This window comes from Euphorbia lathyris, chromosome 5 (genome assembly GCF_963576675.1).
Source record: "Euphorbia lathyris chromosome 5, ddEupLath1.1, whole genome shotgun sequence".
NCBI classification, from domain to species: Eukaryota; Viridiplantae; Streptophyta; class Magnoliopsida; order Malpighiales; family Euphorbiaceae; genus Euphorbia; species Euphorbia lathyris.
The window spans coordinates 93,426,645-93,434,047 of NC_088914.1; positions in this window are offsets into that span (position 1 = coordinate 93,426,645).

A 7,403-nucleotide genomic window follows, 5' to 3' on the forward strand; every position below is an offset into this window, starting at 1 on the left:
AGGGTATAACAGTTTTGAATCGCACTACTAAAATCAGTAAACATGCAGGGTCACGAGCGAATGCATCAGCAACTAATTTCGAGTCTATTTCTAGGGATATGTGGGTGAACTGGCGCTGAGATATCTAGGAGAGACCTTCTAAGACACTGATAGCCTCAACGCCCGATGGATCATGGAGTCTGTGGAAGACCTTTGAGTGAGCACCAAGGAAGGAGCCAAGATGGTCTTTTGCCACTACATTGCAGCCGGTTTGATAGGTCTCTCTGAACAAAGTTGCATCAACATTGATCTTAATTTTGGTATGGGATGGTGGAGTCCATCGATTACTACGAGTAGACCATTACTCACTGAAATTTCATGGTTGTTTCAAAATGATCACTTAATTTAAATTTACCTTCATCAAATCATTTAACTTTGAATTTTGTCTCAATAAAATCATTCTGACGACTTCAAAAGAAAAAAGACACCATAAATATTACGTGAGTTCTACGTCAACGCTAGTTAGCCAACTTTAACCGCTGACTCAAACGACATGTAGTTGCCACCTAGCTAACACATATTGTTTCAGTCGGATAGGTGGCAGTCACATGTCATTTAGCTAACAGTCATGTGTCATTTCGATTAGTTATGGAAAGTTGACAACCGTTGATGTGACAGTCACGTCACTTTTTTCTGTATCTTTTTATTCTTAGAATCACTGGAATGACTTTGTTAAGATAAAATTTGAAGTAAATGACTTTATTGAGACAAATTCAAATTTGTGGCCAGTTTAAGACAGTCATGAAATTCAGTAACCGATAATGCATTTAACCCTATAATTTTGAGTTAAAAATAAAATTTCATTTGAACTAATTAAAGAGAGTAATAGTATTTGATATTTAAATAAATAAAATATCTTCATAAAAAATATCTTCTAAATAAAATATCTAATATAAAAAAATATCTTTGACAAAATGAATTACAATGAGTGGAAATTAAAATATAAAAGATATTCATGGATTTAACCCAAATTTTGGGAAGGTTTAAATTTACTTAAATAGGAAAAAATGTGCAAAAATAGCAACTTTTTTCTTTATATTTCTCATCATGTCATAATTTTTGATAAGGTGTAAAAATACCCAATGTTTATATTAGAAGTAATTTTATCACTAACGTCTAAAATGGTATAATTTACTCCTAACGTTGGTAGTTAAGAGTAATTTTATTTAACCCTAACGTTGATAAGTTTGATCAATTTGAGAGAAATAATTCGTCAAACTGTCGTCTCGGTCATAAATCTTATCATCTACGCTTCACATGTGCCTTATTTTATCACTTATGAGTAATAAATCATAAACATATGATTAGACATGATTTTTTTAAAAAAATTAAAATATATATTGTTTTTTTTGTACGAGTTTGACATAAAAAAAATCAAGTATTACACCAAATTTATAAATATTAATCTCCCATTCTATGTTAAATCACAAAAAAAATATATATATGATTTTTTTTTTAGAACTAACTGATATGCAGTTGGTGCATAATAGGGAACAAAATAGATATGTTTTATAATAATGTCTGAAATTGATCCAATATACCAATGTTAGGGTAAAATTGCATATTTTAGATGTTAGAAATAAATTGTTCCTGGCTATAAAAATTAGAGATATTTTTCATTGTCACATTTTAAATCGTAACAACACAACACAAAATACGTTCTAAGCCCTTCATTTTCATTTTTTTTATAAGGTTTTAATTTTTTTTAGGCATATTAGACTTTTCATCTTTTAGAAATGGATGTGACATATAACAGATAGAAAGGGTGTGATATTCACTCTCCGTCTGGCGCATATGTGTAAAATATCTTGACACCTCAGCGATACGTGGATGAAATTCAGAACACGTCTTTCTTCTTCAAAATATCATTTTTCTCCCATTTCTTCCTTTTAAAGAAAACCCCTGCTAGAAACACAAAATTGATGGCGGATCAACAATCAAGTGTTGAATCGAGTCTCAACAATCATATTCGAAATGCTTTTGTGTGTTTTGAATGAGATATTCCTACAAAACTGAAAATATTATGAACCGAAGCAAATTCGGGTAAGCTATCTAGCGATGCTCTTCAATGTCAAACGTAAGTAATCGAAGTCTATCTATTTTAAAGTGGTTTTCAAGATTTTTTTAGTTTTTTGATATTGTTAGGATTATTGCTATGTTAATTAATAGCTTTGTGGTGGAGTTTACTTTGTATTGCGGATCTAATATATTAAAAGCTGAAGCCCAAATGTGTTTGTAACTATCTAGAGACTCGTCCAACAGTGGACCTATAAACCTTACTAATAACCACGTCGACTTATATGCCATCACCTCACTTGGGCATAACAAGGTAATCTTACCCTTTAAGACCCTTTGTAGGACAAATTCTACATTTCAGTATTTTTTCTAATAATTTTATTGACTCTGGCATTAGAGTGTACGCAAGGGCTCACCCCAGCGCAGTGAAGAACAAGTCTGTAATCGAGCTCTTAGACCAGATCAATATTTGGTATAGTGGAGACTACTTAGACAACCTTCACGTCTATTCTCTCGTCTCAACCGTCTAGAGCAATCCTCTCGCAAAAGGTCTCCGCCGAACATGATTGGAATGCCAGCTCAAAGTTCTCGATTTGGCTCTAGTAAACACCTGAAGGCGACCCTCACCTCGACATCTTCCCGCTCGCTAGGGAAGGAGGGTTGTTGTGCATGAAACGCACATGCAAACTAACCCTTAATTGAGCTCATATTAAGACAAAGATATCATTTATAAAAAAAAAAATCTTATCCTAACTGGCAACTTGAATGACCAAATAGAGCTTTGTCGAGGACTCCTCGAGAGTGATCAACGTAATCGTGAAAAGCCCACAGAGCAAGCGGAAGAGGGAAGAAAACGCTACCATAGAAAAGAGAAAGAAGTAATCGGATTTTTATTTAGGCAACATAAAAAATAAACTAGATGAGCGGCACGTGATAGAAATGCTAAAGCATATTTTAAACTCCGAAAGATTTTTATATCCGTCAATATTATCACCCGCAAAATCTTTGAAAGCCTAAACATTGCAACATATAAATTAACTATCAATACAACACCCTTGGTAGGAACTAGTGCCCATACTATTATCCCCTTTTACGCAACATCCATCTAGACGTGGAAATTGGAAATTCCGAACCCAAATAGAAATGCACCGCAGAATTCCTTATAGTAGATACTACTCTTCCATATAACATCATAGTAAATAGATCCCTTCTTTCTGCTTCAAAAAGAAATAAAATCACTCCATCGGCTAAATATAACATGACTATCTATATAATAGTAGATAGTCAACTTTTACTAATCAAATAGCTGATCGAAACAACATCTTACTGTCATGTATCAGTAGTCATGTATTAAAATCGCTATTACTGGTATGATAATTACGTCACTTTTCTGGTGTTTTTTACTGGTGTTTTTTACTCTCAAAATCGCTAGTGATTTAATTGGCCAAAATTCAAATTAAATAGATTTAATGAAACAAATTAAAATTGATTGATAATTTTAAGATAAATATGAAATTTCAATGACAAACAAATGTATTTAACTCAAAATAAAAATGGATAAGATAACCAAAAAAATGAGAGTGACCTTCGCGATGGATATCTCCGGCGAGTTATTCCGGTAGCATGATTACGATTCAGATCAAAACTTGAAATCAAAACACAAATCATACCAAATATCTTTCCTTTTTCATTATTTCATCCTAATATAACTGTACAATATTTACATTTTTTACCCTTCCAGGGCAGACAGAGAAACACAGACAGAGATAAACTGAACATGATAATCCAAATTAATCCCAAAACCACTCCATCTCCGTCGGTTCAAATTCAGTCAACGCCGACTCAATCTCCGATCATAACCTCCGCCAAAACTCAACCCTGGCCCCAACAATTTAAATACATCACCTGTCGGAAACTCTCATCTTTCCGGCTCCCGATCTCGTTTTCTCTAGGAGAAACAGGAACTCCGGAATGATCTGATTCAACAATACCGCCAGAAATTGGCCGGAGATCCGAGATCGATCTCTTCCCGTGCTGTAGAGACTTGAAACTTGACTTGAATTTGGATCCCTGATCTGGATGGCCTTGTACCACGGCCATCGTCGCCGCCATACAAACGCGATTGAAGTAAGTCATAGTGTGAAATTGAGGTTTGAAGAGTGAAAAAAGAGAAGATTAGAAGTTTGATGATTGAATTGAGGAAGATGAAGAAGAGTGAGGGTTTATTTTATAGAGAGGGATGAGTGGCTTTTGGGGAAGATAGTTGGAAGAAGACAAGAACCGCTTGAATAAGATTGTTTTGGCGTTTAGTGACCGTTTGATTTATTTATTGTTATTTCTAGAAAAGTTGATTTCTCCTCCAATATCTCGATATCATTTCATTGTTTATTTTTTTTGCTCTAAGAATGAGATTTTGCTATATTGTGATGTTTGTTTTTTTTTTTTTTTTTAATATTATAGATAAAATGGAGAAAGTCCTAGTTAATTTTGAGTAAATTATAAAACTGGTCCAATTGAGAGGTTAGAATTACGTTAGGAATTAATAGGGGACGTATTTACATGTTTGAAAGTTAGAAATTAGGAATAACAACGGGTACTGTATCTGTGGATATCTGATTCTAATAGAACTATTCGTACCATGTATAAAAGGGTATGAGACGGGTATGGAAATGTCCACTAGGGTACCCGGTATCTGGTATCCGTCATAAATTTTTTATATATTAATAAATATCATTGTTTTTTAGAGGTAAGACGTAAGATTTGAACCTTAACATTTTGTTTTCAACCATTAAGTGATACCACGGGTTAAATGCATCATTTGTCACTGAATTTACATGGTTGTCTCAAAATGGTCACTCAACTTCAATTTGTCTCAATAAAATCACTCAACTTTGAGCTTTGTCTCAATTAGGTCACTCCATCGATTTTAGTAGTTAAAACGCATCGAAATAATGACATGGGTGACACGTCAACATGAGTTATGAAAATGTGACCGAAACGAAATGTGACAGCCATATGTCGGGTATTTTTATGAAAAAAAACTAAATTTTAGTTTTTTTTTCATAAAAATAATCGACACGTGATAGCCAGGTGGTGCATATATGAATGTCATGTGCCATTTCAGTTAGAAATATGAGTTGTCTTATATTGATGTATCACTTATGTCATCATTCCGATATTTTTTAATCATTGAAATCGTCATAGTGACCTAATTGAGACAAAACTCAAAGTTGAGTGATTTTATTGAGACAAATTGAAGTTAAATGACCATTTTGAGATAACCATGTAAGTTCAATGACCAATGGTGCATTTAACCTGTGATACCACTAAGCTACTTTATTCTTATTAATTAAAGGTTCACTTTGTTCAATTTTTTAATAAATGATTTATTAAATTTATACTTTATTAAATTTTTGTTTTTTTATTTATTGATTCTTAACGGGTAAGGATACCCATGGGTACCTGCGAATTAAATGGAGCGGGTATAAGATGCAAAAAGCATACCTGTTAGGGTAATGAGACGGGTACGTGTAATTAAAAAATAAAAGGGTAAGAGTTTGAGATTGACATTACCCGCAAGTACCCTACCCGTCGCTATCCTTATTAAAAATTCTCTCATTTCATCAAGAATATAATTTCACAGTCATGAAAAATTTTCGCAGTGAAAGCAATTACAAAGTAAATTCATATAAGTCATTTGAATTCTCTCTACAGTTGCTTCCACTCCGAATGGATTCTGTGAAGACAATTAATTGCTTTCGCATATTTATCATTTATTTCGCAGTTACTTCAACTGCAAAGTATTTTAAGCTTATTTTGTTTCGCAATGGGAAAGAGCTTATAACTGCGAAGTGGTTTTGTTTTCATGTTTCCTTTATATTTTTTCCTGATCTGTGCCAAATGGCACTAAAAACGCAAAAAAAAAAACTACCAAATTCATAGCAAAAGTCGTACCAAAATCGCTCCGTACAAGATATGTTAAGTGATAATATATAAATTAAAGATATTATGAGAAATTTAATTTTGAAAGTGTCTAGTTAATTTACAATGATTTTTAAAACCGGATCGGACAAACTGGTGAATCAGTTCAACCAGGAACCAGTCAGGCTTTTGATCAAGTTATGGCACTTTGGGGTCATTACTAATGACCTCATGCAAATCGTGCAAAACCGACGAACCAGAATCAATCCAATGAACTAGTCTCATCCAAATTTAATAAAAAAAAATTGAAAAAAAAAACTAGATTTTGACCTCAATTTATTGAATATTAAATAAAAAAGAGTCAAAAAAATCCCAAAAGAAACTATGAAGAATCACAACTTAAGGCTACTTGGTGATTTCCTCATTCACTTATCTATTTATAAGTCCACTTTATGTTTCTTTTCTTGCATTTTCCAATATGAGATTGATTCTTCCTTATTTTTCCATCTTCTACTTTGTGTTTCCTTATCTATCAACTCTACGTAAAACATATCACATATCACATGGAAAACTTGGAAGTAAATAAAATGAGAATACGGATGTATCTCAGTGGCAGAAACCAAAAGAGGGAGCATTTGTATGTAATGTTGACGTGGGGATATTCAAGGATGAGGGATACTGTTCCTTGGGATTTATTCTGTGTGATCACCAGGGACAATGTGTACATGCTTACCACGGATGGAGTATACGAACCAATAATGGCTGAAGCAGTAGCAATAAAGGAAGCATTGACATGGTTAAAAACGAACAACTACAGTAATGTGGAAGTTAGGTCAGACTGTCTTTCAGTTATCACAGCTATTCATCATCATTTTTTCAATCTTTCTTATTTATTTGACATTATTTCTGAGTGTAATTTTCTCTTACAAGAGCTAGACTCTGTGTCAGTCTCTTATGTTCATCGATCAGTAAATTCTGCAGCTCATCATTTAGCGAGAGCAGTAGTTTCTGTGTCTGTTTGTGGTGATTGGGTTTCAACCCCTCACTTCCTTAGCGATGTTATTTGTTCTGATTTTAAGTTAATAAAATTATTCTTTGATTAAAAAAATGAGAATAATTATAAATAAACTCTTCTTAGACTGTTGATGTGTTATTGATTTATTTATTTTCATTATTTATTTATTTCATTTAATATCATAATTCGATTTTTTTTAGGAAATACTGAAATTTATTAAATTGTAATACTATCCTTACAAAGAGTTGAATGTAAATAGCTAGGAATTAAAGAATCACTAAAAAAAATAGCATTGGAACCGTCATGTCATGCCATGCCATAGCATGAGCCGCACCATTCGCTAATCTAGAAACAAAAACCACGAAAAAATCCTGGTGTGTTATTAATAATAAACGAATATCTTCAATTACTC